This window comes from Ovis canadensis, chromosome 6, assembly GCF_042477335.2.
Source record: "Ovis canadensis isolate MfBH-ARS-UI-01 breed Bighorn chromosome 6, ARS-UI_OviCan_v2, whole genome shotgun sequence".
Lineage (NCBI taxonomy): Eukaryota > Metazoa > Chordata > Mammalia > Artiodactyla > Bovidae > Ovis > Ovis canadensis.
Window position 1 is genome coordinate 85,510,656 of NC_091250.1, and position 14,415 is coordinate 85,525,070.

Below are 14,415 nucleotides of genomic sequence, written 5' to 3' on the forward strand. Positions count from 1 at the left end.
AAACTCATGGCCCTGCCACTGTTGTTATTTCAGAGACTCAGGTAGAGCTGTGTGTTGAGGCTGTGGTTAGGACTCAGCTCTGCTTCCAGCTACCTCTGTGGGTCTCAATATTTTCCTTGCACCTGCCCTGATTCTCAGTCAGGTGCAATGGCAAAAGCAAAGAATTACAACCTTGTCACAGGTATACCACTAAATTTAACCAAGATCTAAACTGATTTGACTGAGCATTGTATTGATACGTGCTTGATAGAGGCAGCAGGTGAGCAATCTGCTGATGGGTTCATGAAGCAGGAGGAAGAACTTTGTTCAAATGAGAGGAAGAAAATGTAGCCTAAGGCCAGGTCCCCCAAACAATCACAGGACAACTGAATCCTGAAAGGGCTTTGTTCTGTGAGTATATGAGAGAGCCCATTCAAGTAATAGACATAGTTCTCTCAAGGAAGGACACTGTATGAACTGTTGCTATACAAACATGTGAGACTTGGCCCTACCTGGGGGAGAGATAAACTAGGAGGTTGGGATTAACACATAGCACCACTATATATAAAGTAGATAACCAACAAGGACCTACTGTATAGCACAAGGAACTAAATTGAATATTTTTAAAAACCTATAAGGTAAAAGAACCTAAGGAAGAATATACATATATATATATATAAAAAACTGAATCACTGTGTTATATACCTGAAACTAACATGATATTGTGAATCAACTACACTTCAACTTTTAAAATTAAAAAAAAAAAGAATTAGCCTTAAAAAAAAAAAAAAAAGAAACTGAGCTTAAAGTTTTCCTGTTGTTGATGATGCTTTAAAATTTGGATGAAGCTCCACAGGGCAGAATGGCTGCAGAGCTGGTTTCAAACTGGTCACTGAGGCCATGTCGCAGTACAGAGACAGTACAGATCACACTCATAGCCAGGAACATTGAAACTGTGGAGACCAGATATACAGCCCTTGAGGAAAAGAGTGGGTGGAACAATGCCAATAAATTCTTGTAACACCAATGGCCTTCTCTCCCTTTCTACAATGATTATCAGTCCAACCACTGCCCTGGCTCTGGCTTCAATACCTAAATTAGATTATTGGGGGAAAGGAATTGCCAAAGTCAGGGCAAACTCTATCTCTCTATTCAGTTCAGGTCGGTCGCTCAATTGTGTCCAACTCTTTGCGACCGCATGGACTGCAACATTCCAGAACTCCCTGTCCATCACCAACTCCTGGAGTTTACTCAAACTCATGTTCATTGAGTCAGTGATGCCATCCAACCATCTCGTCCTCTAATGTCCGCTTCTCCTCCTGCCTTCAATCTTTCCCAGCATCAGGGTCTTTTCAAATGAGTCAATTCTTCCCATCAGGTGGTTAAAGTATTGGAGTTTCAGCTTCAGCATCAGTCCTTCCAATGAATATTCAGAACTGATTTCCTTTAGAATAGACCGGTTGGATCTCTTTGCAGTCCAAGGGACTCTCAAGAGTCTTCTCTAACACCACAGTTCAAAAGCATCAGTTCTTCAGTGATCAGCTTTCTTTATAGTCCAACTTTCACATCCATACATGACTACTAGAAAAACCATTGCTTTGGCTAGATGGACCTTTGTTGGCAAAGTAATGTCTCTGCTTTTTAATATGCTGTCTAGGTTGGTCATAACTTTTCTTCCAAGGAGCAAGTGTTTTTTAATTTCATGGCTGCAGTCACCATCTGCAGTGATTCTTGGGAGCCCCCCAAAATAAAGTCTATCATCACTGTTTCCATTTTTTCCCCATTTATTTGCCATGAAGTGATGGGACCACTATGATCTTAGTTTTCTGAATGTTGAGTTTTAAGCCAGCTTTTTCACTCTCCTCTTTCACTTTCATCAAGAGGCTCTTTAGTTCTTCGCTTTCTGCCATAGGGTGGTGTCATCTGCATATCTGAGGTTATTGCTATTTCTCCTGGCAATCTTAATTCAAGCTTGTGTTTCATCCAGCCCAGCGTTTCTCATGATGTACTCTGCATATAAATTAAATAAGCAGGGTGACAATATGCAGCCTTGATGTTCTCCTTTCCCGATTTGGAACCAGTCTGTTGTTCCATGTCCAGTTCTAACTGTTGCTTCCTGACCTGTATACAGATTTCTTGAGAGGAAGGTCAGGTGGTCTGGTATTCCCATCTCTTGAAGAATTTTCCACCGTTTGTTGTGATCTACACAGTCAAAGCCTTTGGCATAGTCAGTCAAGAAGAAGTAGATGATTTTTCTGGAACTCTCTTGCTTTTTCAATGATGCAACAGATGTTCGCAATTTGATCTCTGGTTCCTCTTCCTTTTCTAAATCCAGCATGAACATATGGAAGTTCATGGTTCACATACTATTGAAGCCTGGCTTGGAGAATTTTGATCATTACTTTACTAGTATGTGAGATGGGTACAATTATGTGGTAGTTTGAGCATTCTTTGGCATTGCCTTTCTTTGGGATTGGAATGAAACTGACCTTTTCCAGTCCTGTGGCCACCACTGAGTTTTCTAAATTTGCTGACATATTGAGTGTAGCCCTTTCACAGCATCATCTTTCAGGATTTGGTATAGCTCAACTGGAATTCTATCACCTCCATTAGCTTTGTTTGTAGTGATGCTTTCTAAGGCCCACTTGACTTCATATTCCAGAATGTCTAGCTCTAGGTGAGTGATTATACCATCTTGATTATGTGGGTCATGAAGATCTTTTTTGGCTAGTTCTTCTGTGTATTCTTGCCACCTTTTCTTAATATCTTCTAGGTATTAAGAGGGTTAGGTTAGGTCCATACCATTTCTTTTCTTTATTGTGCCCATCTTTGCATGAAATGTTCCCTTGGTATCTCTAATTTTCTTGAAGAGATCTCTAGTCTTTCCCATTCTATTGTTTTCCTCTATTTCTTTGCATTGATCACTGAGGAAGGCTTTCTTATCTCTCCTTGCTATTTTTTGGGACTCTGCATTCAGATGGGTATATATTTCCTTTCCTCCTTTTCCTTTCTCTTCTCTTCCTTTCACAGCTATTTGTAAGGCCTCCTAAGATAACCATTTTGCCTTTTTGCATTTCTTTTTCTTGCAGATGGTCTTGACTCCTGCCTCCTGTACAATGTCACGAACCTCTGTCCATAGTTCTCCAGGCACTCTGTCTATCAAGTCTAATCCTTTGAATCTGTTTGTCACTTCCACTGTATAATCATAAGGGTTTTGATTTAGGTCATACCAGAATGGTCTAATGGTTTTCCCTACTTTCTTCAATTTAACTCTGTATTTGGCAATAAGGAGTTCATGATCTGAGCCACAGTCAGCTCCCTGTCTTGTTTTTGCTGACTATATAGAGCTTCTCCATCTTTGGCTGCAAAGAATATAATCAATCTGATTTCAGTATTGACCATATGGTGATGTCCATGTGTAGAATCTTTTCTTGTGTTGTTGGAAGAGGGTGTTTGGTATGACCAGTGAGTTCTCTTGGCAAAACTCTATAGCCTTTGCCCTACTTCATTCTTTCTCTATTAAACAATGTAAATTTACAGTTACATGTTAAATTATGTATAAATTGTATGAGACTTGCAGGTATCAAAGTGCCGTCATTTTTTAAAAATAAATACTAACTTTGAACTAAGATATATAAGAGGCTAGACAAATGCTCTGGGGGCTATACTTTAACTTATTTGTAGTGGGGAGAAATTAGGGGCTTTAATGGGCTTCCCTGTTGGCTCAAAAACATGACTGAAGCAATTTAGCACACTGGTGACCCAGATGGTAAAAAAATCTGCCTGTAATGCAGGAGACCCGGGTTCAGTCCCTGAGTCAGAAAGATGCCATGGAGAAGGGCATGGCAACCCACCCCAGTATTCTTGCTTGGATAATTCCATGGACAGAGAAGCCTGGTAGGCTACAGTACATGGGATTGCAAAGAGCTGGACATGACTAAGTGACTTACACTTGCATTTCCAGGTACTTTAGTGATCTGAATAAAAATAGTCGTGCACAGGATAAAAACTGTGTTCAAACCAAGAGCCTGGGTTGGAAGTGGAGGTGGGGAGATGAGGGCGCCATATGCATTGCAGGGGAAAGAGAGGACAGAGGGAGGGCAGGTGTGTATGGGAAACAAAGGTCAGGGTTAGTCTGCTCCTACTTAATATCTAAATCACCAGTCTCTAAGAGAGAGTAATTCATTAATGCAGCCTGTGAATGACACCTGTCTGTATAGTGTTGAAATATAGTCAGGAAATTCAAGGAAAATTGAACTAAAAGGAGAACATGTGATATATCTGGAGTAAATAGCTGAGAAGATAGATGTTCAGAAAGTGGGGAAAACAACGGAGTGTTAAATGAGAAGAAATTCAAGTTTTAGAAGTCACGATGGACTTTCACAAGCTCCTGTTGAAGAGGAGCTTTGTCTCTTTTGTCAGAAGACTTTACTGCCTTTCCCCTGGGGTGTCAGGGCACACCTTTCAAACTTGGGTTTGTTTGTAAGAACTCTGGCCCATAAAAGACGTCCTTCCACTTCTGGTCTACCAACATATTGAGGTGGAACTGACCCCCTGCCAACAACAAAATGAAAGCAGAATATTCTGCATTGACCAACGGCTCATGGCCCTTGCAGTCAGTTGCCACAAGTTCCTGGGTAGGGCTGATGTCAGATGAGAAGTATGGCAAAGAAGCAGACTGGCCTTCTTACACTCAAGGCTGAAAAACATCCTTGTGCTATGCCATCCTTGGTCGCTCAGTCATGTCTGACCCTTTGTGACCCCATGGACCACAGCCCGCCAGGCTCCTCTTATCCCTGGGGATTCTCTAGGCAAGAACACTGGAGTGGGTTGCCATGCTGTCCTCCAGGGGATCTTCCCAACCCAGGGATTGAACCCAGGTCTCCTGCATTGCAGGTGGATTCTTAACCGTCTGAGCCACCATGGAAGCCCAAGAATACTGGAGTGGGTAGCCTAAACATACTTAGGAAATGCTTTTTTTCTTTTTTTCTTTTAACCTATAACCAAGGTTTAAGGAAGAAAGGACAAGGTGGAGGAAGACATTTAAGTGCTCAACATTTCTCTACTGTTTCAATTCTATAGGTATTTACCTCTTATGTGCCTGACTGCTGCTGCTGCTGCTGCTGCTGCTGCTAAGTTGCTTCAGTCGTGTCCGACTCTGTGCGACCCCATGGACAGCAGCCCACCAGGCTCCCCCGTCCCTGGGAGTCTCCAGGCAAGAATACTGGGATGGGTTGCCATTGCCTTCTCCAATGCATGAAAGTGAAAAGTGAAAGTGAAGTCCCTCAGCCAAGTCCGACTCCTAGTGATCCCATGGACCGCAGCCTACCAGGCTCCTCCCTCCATGGGATTTTCCGGGCAAGAGTACTGGAGTGAGTTGCCATTGCCTCCTCTTGTCTGCATTTCTGTGGGAGTTCCCATAGGCAATTAAATTTCACCCTCAACGAGTTTTTCTAATTAGGAAAATAGAGCTTTCATATAGAAAACAAACAAACTTAAAACAGTGTAAGAAAACATACAATAAGTATGGTCCTCCAAAATAGGAGCCAGGGACAAGCGTGGAGGAAAAGGAGTGAGAAAGCAGTGTGGCATGGCTCAGAACAGTCAAGGAAAGTTCTTGGAACAGATTGTCCTCAGGGAGGGTCACGAAAGATTAAAGAAATTTGGGAAAGTTGGAAGAAATCCAGGCAGAAGGAAGAAACTGAGCAAGTTCTTCAAGCAAAAGGAATCCACCCACCATGTGTCTGGTGTTCCCACATGTCTGAGATTTTAAAATTATTAAGAAGTCACAGGGATTTGAGTTGGGTGATGATCTTAGATTCTCACCAAGAGCAAGAATCCTCTTTATGACATGCTGGGGGATGACCAGCTTCTGTTGGAAATATCTCCAGTACGTTTCCTTAGCCAGAATACCACCTAACTGTTAAAGCAACCTAAGATGACCTTCACTGATTTGTTTTTGTAGATTCATCATACTAGTGACTGAAAAGATTCAGCAGGTCTTTAGCATATAAAACACTTAACAATTGTATTTTGAACTTTGAACATAGGAATAAATAATTGTAGTGGTGAAGGTTGCCAATTCTGTTTCTCCCTGGCTGTACTTTGCCCAATATATCAATCTCCAAGTAGATAAGGAATTTCATCATAAGAAGTGGGAGGGGCCTACGTGTAGGATAGTCCCTCCCAAAGATATGCCCACATCCTAACTCCTAGTACCTGAGAGTGTGAACTTACTAGAAAAAAACGGTCTTGTCTTTGATGATAAAATTAAGTTAAAGATCTTGAAATGAGATCATCCTGGATTATCTGATTTACCCCAAATCCAATGACAAGCGTCTTTTTAAAAGACAGAGGAAGAGGAGACACAGAGGAGATGGTGATGTGCAGACAGATTGGAAGGAAGCAGCCACAAGCCTGGGACACCAGGAGGCACAGAAGCTGAAAGAGGCAAAGAAGGATCCTTTCCTGGAGCTTCCAGTGGAAGCAGAGCTCTGCCAATGCCTTGATTTCACAGTTCTAGCTTCCAGAATTGTGAGGAAATAAATGCATGCTGTTTTGAGATGCCAAGTGTGTGCTAATTCATCACAACAGCGATAGGAAATGAATACAGGGCTCTTTATACCCAGAAGGGGGTACACATTCCCCATGATCTTTCCTGATGCTTCTCTACAGGATTTAGGGACAATATGGTGAGTGGCAGCCATTTAGACATCTATTAAGACACACTTCTGGATAGCAGTTCTGCCCTAGTATAAAAACCTAATTTTCTTTTAATCCATAGCTAAGCGAGAACACAGATGTCTCCAGAGATGACTGTTAAACCAAATTTCTAGGGCCCCAAGGGAGAAAAAAGAATTACAGGTAGAATAGCTGAGTTTGTGCGTGTGTTGTGGAAGACATAAGACAAGCATAATGATAATAGTTAATGAGGAATCTGAAAACACCAGATGACTCATGTGTTAACGTGAGTATGCTGGAGCCTAAACATGTAGCGTACTATTCAAAGATGGCCATGTGACTGTGAGAGCAGTCATAAGCAAGTTATGTAAATCATCTCAACAGATAGCAATGACATATTTAGACCTCACCATCATATGCGTGTTATTGCCACGCTCCATGCCAAGAGGCTATTAAAGAAAATTCTTGTAGAGTTTCCACTCTGCTATTGGTGCAGTCTTTTCCATCCCTGTGACAAATGCTTCAAACACAAGAAGTGACCGAGAGTCACTGGGAAATAATGGTGGAACTGCAGTCCACACATTCTAAGTCACATATTAATGATATATATATAAAAGATCTCTGGTTAATTGGGGCAGAACTTAGCCACTGACAGAAGTGTATTGTCAATCCACCATGTCAAAGAGTGTGGCTCCCTAAACCAGAGAGAGGGTCGGGGAGGGGATGAGGTATTCTTCTGGAGAGGCAGACACAGAAGGGCAGGGTGAAGAGGACAGGAATAGAAAACCACAAACCTCAAATTTGGGGGTCATCTTGTCTATCCTCTACTTGAATTCCAGGAATCCCTTCTCTCCCCTCCTTTTTAGATTATATTTTATAATGTAAAATAAGACATAATTATTACTAATTAATGAGCAGTTCACTAAGTGCAAGATACTATGTTGGATGCTTTTCATGTATTTTCTCAGTTAATCTTTAGAATGACCCTATGAGATCCGTGATCTAATCTTTATTGTACAGATGAGTGGTATGTGCTGCTAAAGAGATGCAGGTCTTCTTTGTCATTCGTGCATTCAGTAAACATGTGAAGTCGCTCAGTCGTGTCTGACTCTTTGGGACTCCATGGACTGTAGTCTACCAGGTTCCTCCATCCATGGGATTTTACAGGCAAGAGTACTGGAGTGGGTTGCCATTGTACTAGGTACTAAATATAGCAAAAAACAATCACCTTCAGACAGGGAGTTCAGTGCACTGCAAGGCAGCCTACTGGATTTTTAGACAACTTTAATTCTTAGAAAGTTCTGCCTCATGTTGATCTGAAATATATCTGTGGTAAGCAACAGGTCACTGCGTTGTCCTCATCTTAGAACCAAAGAAGAGGAAAAGATGAATGGAAGACGTTTATAGAGGAGAATCAACATTCTCTGTTCTTATTTCAGCTCAGTGAAGTTTTTGTGCTTTGCAATTTGTATGGCTTTCATGTAAACCTTTATTCTTTGGAGATAATAGATGGTTAAACCCTATTAACCCAGAAAGAATGATGTAGCCTTCCTTCCAAATGGTTTTGAAAAGCCCATGTTATTTAGAGGCCCTGTCAGAGAACAATAAATTTGCCACCCACATAAAAGTGAGTCTCTGCGGTGCCAGCACGCAAATATTAGGACAAGTTACGTACACTAGAGAGTCCACGAATGCTGAGGCAAGGGGGAGGGACACATTTTAGGGTATCTCTCATATGTCCCCTCTCAGGAGCATCCTACAGAATGGCCTTTTAAGTAGTTAGAATCCTAGCAGACCTTATCTTCTCCACTTGGAGTGTGGAATTCAAATCTAAAAAGGAGACGCTGGAAGCCAGGAATCACCACTCCAGGAAACTCCACTGTTTATTTACATCGCAGAATCCTATTACCCACAGTTCTGCAAAGGACCGGGCATTTCAACTGACAGCACCCCAGCCCGGAACTCCAAGATAAACAAGATATTAATAATCTTTGTTACCAGGTTCTCCTTCTAAGCCTTTGGGGGCCTTTTGGGAAATCTGTTTTGCTCAGAGAGTCTTTGGTTCTCAATTTACTACTGTTTCCATCATTATTATACCCAAACTGTAGCATGACCTAGGAAGTCTAGCTGTATCCAATATAATAATTGTTTCCTCTAATACTACACAATTTAACACTTATTGAGTGCTTTCTATATACCAGGCACTTTATATGAAACCATTTCAGTTATTCCTCACAATAACACTGGGTTTGGTAAGTATTCTGTTTTCCAGATGATGAAACTGAGACGAAGAGACATTCAATTACTTATTTAGTTTAATAATTACCTGATGGAACTGGCCCAGATCTGATTGATTCTAGCCACTATGCCTTCCTTTTAAGAAAATAACAGTTGACATTGTGCCAAAGACTATTCTAAGCACTTGAAACATTTCAATTCATCTCAGCTTCATAATTTTCTTATAGCTGAGGTGAAGTGAGGTTAAATAACCCATCCCAGGTTACAAGGCTAGTAGGAGGTGGTGCTGGGTTTTTGAACTCAGGGAGGCTGATGGCAAAGAACAGGCCACTGTTCTAATGCAGTAGTACCATTCCACCTAGAATTCAATAAATAAGACTAATATTTCCTAGTGAGGCATATGGCCACTCCCCTACAGTCAACCTGACCTACTCACATAGGTGCACAGCCCATCCAGCTTCTGTTATGCGGCCTGGGGATGTGAATCACAACACATTGACATCTCTTTTGGGGGAAAAGGTAAATATGGAAACTGATGGATGGGGAGGTTGAGGTGCATCTCCAGGTTCCACCGAGCAAGCTAGTAATCAGTTCAAGGTTATAAACCCCTGATCTCAATCCACTAGGCTGTTACCTTGCTCTTGATGATGAAAATTTTCTTTTTGATGATGACCTTATCTTTTCAGGATAAGGTGAGACCTGGAGAAGTTCCCAGGGCACTGGGAACACGCCTGCTCTCATGCAATGGCTCAAGGTCATCAAAGGGCACACGACAGTCCATTAAAGGGATGATCATGTCCGCAAGACTTCCCAGTTCCCCTTCCTCAGTCCAGGGCAGGCTCCTCCTCCCAGCTCACCAGGCTGCAGCCAAGTGTGTTTACCTCCAAGACTGGAGGAGACCAAGCACCAGTCTGCCCTGGAGATAACACAATTGAAAGCAGAAAGGGCTGTCTGCCAAGTCAGATTGCACAAATGCCATCCCCCGAAAGCCTGTGGAGGACCACATTTTGTGGGGCTGTTGTGGGATGAGAGTCTTGAGGAGGAAAAAGGCAGGAGTAACAGCGTGGCTAGCAGCTCCTAAAGCTGGCCTGGGAGAATGGCAGGAACCAATTTACCTGGCCTGTTCAATGACACAGTTTAAGCATTTTCCTCCCTCCTGCCTGTTTCCTTTTTCTGCACTGTGAACATCGGTGTTAATTACTTACAACTAATAACCATAACAAGAACTATCAGGGTTCCTAACAATTGCAACCATATTAGACCTTTTATCTCAGAAAGGTCAGACTATTTCCTCCAGCAATCCAGATAAATAGCCTCAAGGAGGCTGGATCTAGCCTTTGCTTGGTACCCACTTGACAGCAGGCACTGGCCACTAGGTGCTCTATCTATGTTACCCCATGCACTTCTCAGGACCATTTTATGTTGCTGGGATTATTAGTTCTTGTTTTACTGATGAAGAAACAGAGACTTAGGGAAGTAATATAAGGCAGATGTAAATGGAAGAGACTGTACAGTTTTCAATCAAGCCATTTTGCACTTAACCAAGGGATGGAGTTACTATAGGAAGGGAACCACTGTGGGTCTTTTCATCCCTGTGAACAAAACTCATGTACACATTATCCAAGATACCAGTTGCATTCTAAATCACCTGACTCTGAATTCCAGTCTCTGTAATTTTTTTTGTCTTTCTTATATGTAGGGGCATAGTATCCATAGCTTTGTTCCTTTAATAGTCAGGAGCCCTGACATACAGTGATAAACTGACTGGTTTAATCATACATTATCTACTATGCAGAGACCTAACGCACCACGGCCCACAGGGGGAAGGAAATATCGTGGAGAGGTTTGTGACTTTAAGGACATAATTCTATCTAGGAGGTTTAGGATCTAAGCGATCTTTTTCTCTCTTGTGTTGACAAAACTCTGAATCAAGTGAGGCTATTGGTGAAGGACAAGCAGCCACCACCACCCAAACACAAGGCTCAGGGGAAAAGGACAGACTCAAAGGTCAGCTGAAGAGCAATACAAGCCTCTGAGGAGTAAGAGAAACTGGCAACAAACGTGAGGCAGAGGCTCAGGGGAGGAGCAAACATCCAAGATTAAAGTGTTCTCGATTTGTGTCTGTTTATACTTTAGGAGAACTGACATGCACTTTGAATTTCTGGGTGGATGAATATGAATATTTATAGGAATATTCCTAACAGATTATTACCTTGCTAACTGAAATCTCAGAAAAATAGCCCATGAAGGAATTCAGGATGAAATGCCTCCCTCACAGGTTGACTTTTCTCCCACCGTTTTCCAGCGCATCCCAGTAGGGAGCCAGGTTTGGAAATGGTTTCTCTTCCTCTAACAACAGTATTGGGTGGAGAGTGTGTGTGGGTACTGGGCCATCCAGAACAGAAGTGGTAACAGTCTGTGTGGTCAGGATTAAGAAAACAAAATGGATCCTAGAGGCAACATTTCTCAAGGAAGAAAGGTCCTGGCAGAACAGTCTCCTTGGTATATTTGCAAAGGAAAGAGAGAAAAAAAAAAAAAAAATGGAAGAGTTCCCCAAAATTACATATCAGACCTGAATCTATATTCTTGTAAACACTGAGGAAATGATCTTTACTTTAGCCAAAGGTCAGCAGGCAGCCAACTCAGGGTCTGAATGTAAACAATTCTAATTGTTTAGTAGTTTTAAAAAGAATAAAGGACAAAGAAAATAGTAGACTTCTCTAGAGAAGAAAGAAGGAAGAAGCCTGGAGTGCTTCTGAGTAAGGGCAATAGAATTTACCTGCCGGAGGAACAGATTTTCAGAGGGTGGGGGGAAATAATAAAGGTCATCTCACAGGTTTAGATGGAAATTGCCTCTGGTGAACGCAGAAGGTAAGGGAAAATAAGTCAGCTCTGATTTCAGCCCCCTCCCAACACAGGTCTGTATCTTGAAGTTTCAAAAAAAGTATCCACTCCACCTCAGACTTTAAAAATAATAATAATCAGTTCAACTTCCCAGACAATCAGAGGCTGGATTAATGATTAAGAGAAACCGAAAGGATTAAATATCTGACCTGGGAGAATTTTCCTCTGCATCCAAAATGTCAAAGACATCTCTTTCCTTTCAAAAAGAACTTCTCCCTCTGGGACAAACACCCAGGGCTAAACCGTTCAGCTTCTATCTTTCACTCACATTCTTCCTTCAGATCCGGGGTCCACGGTCTAAACGTCCAGAGAGGAACAAGCAGGGTTTCAGCTCACCTTTCCAAGTGCTGCCTGGGGCTCTCAAAGCAGCAGCACCCCAGCCGTTCTCACGCCTGTGGCTGAGTCCAGATCCTTGGGCTGCCCCGGCAGTAACTGGCCTCCACCTCCGTCCTACAGGTGCCTAGAGGAACAAGGAGGGCATTGGCTGGTGGAGACCAGGAAATGTGTGACATCACAGGAGCCTCGACAGATAAAACATTGCTGGGACCTTAGTTATTGAAACAGTCAGTAGGTCCCACCCACCTGTCGTTCACCTGAATACCTGCGAGCAGGTAGGTGGCGTCTCTGGGTGGACAGATGAATCAGTTAGAGCAATTTGCCGACTGGAATTTACTTTCTTTCCTGCATGGCACGTGTCCAGCCCCAAGAACAGGTCTGAATTTCTATGCCTGGTTGCTTCCTGGGCCCCTCCTCCCACCCCCTTCCAAAGCTATCCTATGCTAAGTTGCTTCAGTGGTGTCCGACCCTGTGCGACCCCATAGACGAAGTTTATTTACTTTTATCATTTTGACAGCTTTCAAAAAATTGAAGTATATTTGATTTGCAATGTTATTTTCATCTCTATATTTTATTCCATTTAAAGTTCTTACAAAATCACAGCCATATTTCCCTGTGCTGTGCAATATACCTTTTTTTCTTATTTATTTTATATCTACTGGTTTTTACCTCTTAGTGCCCTACACTTAGGGCTTCCTTGCTGGCTCAGATGGTAAAGAATCCACTTGCAATGCAGGAGACCTGGGTTCCATCCCTAGGCTGGGAAGATCCCCTGGAGAAGGGAATGGCTACCCACTCCAGTATTCTGGCCTAGAGAATTCCATGGACAGAGGAGCCTGGCAGACTACAGTCCATGGAGTTGCAAAGAGTCAGACACAACTGGTTGGACACGACTGAGTGACTTTCACTTTTCCCCTACCCCGTCTTGCCCCTCCCCTTTTCCCTCTCCCACCGGTCATCACTAGTTTGTTCTGAGTCTGTTCGTTTATCTTTTAGATTTCACATGTGATAACCTAGGATGTTTAAATACAAAAACAGTCACTTAATGAGCATGAAAAGGAACTGGGTGAAGATTGAATGCTTGGAAAATATCAGAGATTTATTCCTGAATGCATTTCTGAATGTCATCCATTTGGATCCCAAGTGCTTCTTTGTTCAAATTTAATAAATGAGAGGTGACATTTCAAACTCATTTTTTAAAAAAAATCCAAATATGATGCTTCTCAGAAGTTTCAGAGTCAAGTTTTCAAACACTCCCCCACTCCCTGCCCCAGCAGTTCATCCCATGTTCAGGAGTTTGTGGAACTTCAGTCACTTCCTAGCTTGCTGGTCTGGCAGCTAGAAGTCACATGGAGGTTACAGTTCACTTCAGACCTGCAATTAGGAGCAATTTACATGATTCAGATTGGAATGATAGTGCAGTAATAAAGTGGCGTTGTCAGCTGGTTAGAGCCAGGAAGGAGGAGTCAGGGTTATTTCTGTCCCAAGCTCAGTGTGACCCTGGGCAAGTCATTGTGTTGCCTCAGCTTTTCCAGCAGCAAAAGACAGGATCCCTGCAACTCAGCCGGTGCGGCAGCAGCACCTGTGAGGTATTGCAGCTGCCTCTTAAACCCTCTGGCATCTTTCGAAGGATTGTCAACAGCTTCTATCATTGCATTTTAAATCATGTATTTCTATGGCCCCAGTCCAGCATCTCTGGAATGTACTACCTGGGGAAAACGTGGGTTCTCCCTCCCAGGTGGATGGCTTACTTGCCCAGAGTGATATACTCTATTTTTTCCCTGGAAGGAGAAAAAAATGTTGAAATTCTGATTCTTCCTCTTATTCTGTCTCCATCTTCCCTCTCTCTCTGTTTTAAGTTAACTTTCATTGGAGTATCGTTGCTCTACAACGCTGAGTTAGTTTCTACTGTACTCCCTCTTCTCTTGATACTGTTAATCCTTTGATTTCACACATTCTAACACTGTACTTCTTCAGAGGTTTTGAAATTGGGCTGGTGGGTTGGTGTTTTGACTGAGGGGGAGGGGTAGAGGAAGAAGAATAAACAGGAGGGGGAAGGGAGGAAGGTGTTGACTCCAGTCTCTAGTTCTCCACATTGACTGGGTGCCTCCAGTCATCCGATACCTTGTAAAACAACCAGGGAGGGAAGGAGGAAAAATTCTAGTCACGGGTCCACAGGGCAGGCTCTGCATATTTCTCTTGCAATAGAGCTGGGTCCTCTCCCAAGCTGTCCCTGGCTGCTCTAGACCACTGTCCCCACCTGGGAACTGCCTGCAC

The 14,415-nt window shown here is 42.7% G+C and overlaps 1 protein-coding gene across 6 annotated transcripts in view; it reads right to left on the reverse strand.

Annotated features, from left to right (window-relative positions):
• Positions 1-14,415, reverse strand: part of LNX1 (ligand of numb-protein X 1) — a 257,811-nt gene that overhangs the window by 128,599 nt on the left and 114,797 nt on the right. For 3 of the 6 annotated variants that reach the window (XM_069594118.1, XM_069594119.1, XM_069594114.1), the window contains one exon: positions 12,139-12,262. The exons of 1 other annotated variant lie outside the window; for it this stretch is intronic. The gene's annotated coding sequence lies outside the window, so the exon portion shown is untranslated. Of the gene's footprint in view, positions 1-11,951; positions 12,263-14,415 lie in introns of those variants that run through there. 2 more of the 6 variants (XM_069594115.1, XM_069594116.1) reach the window with 2 other exon arrangements.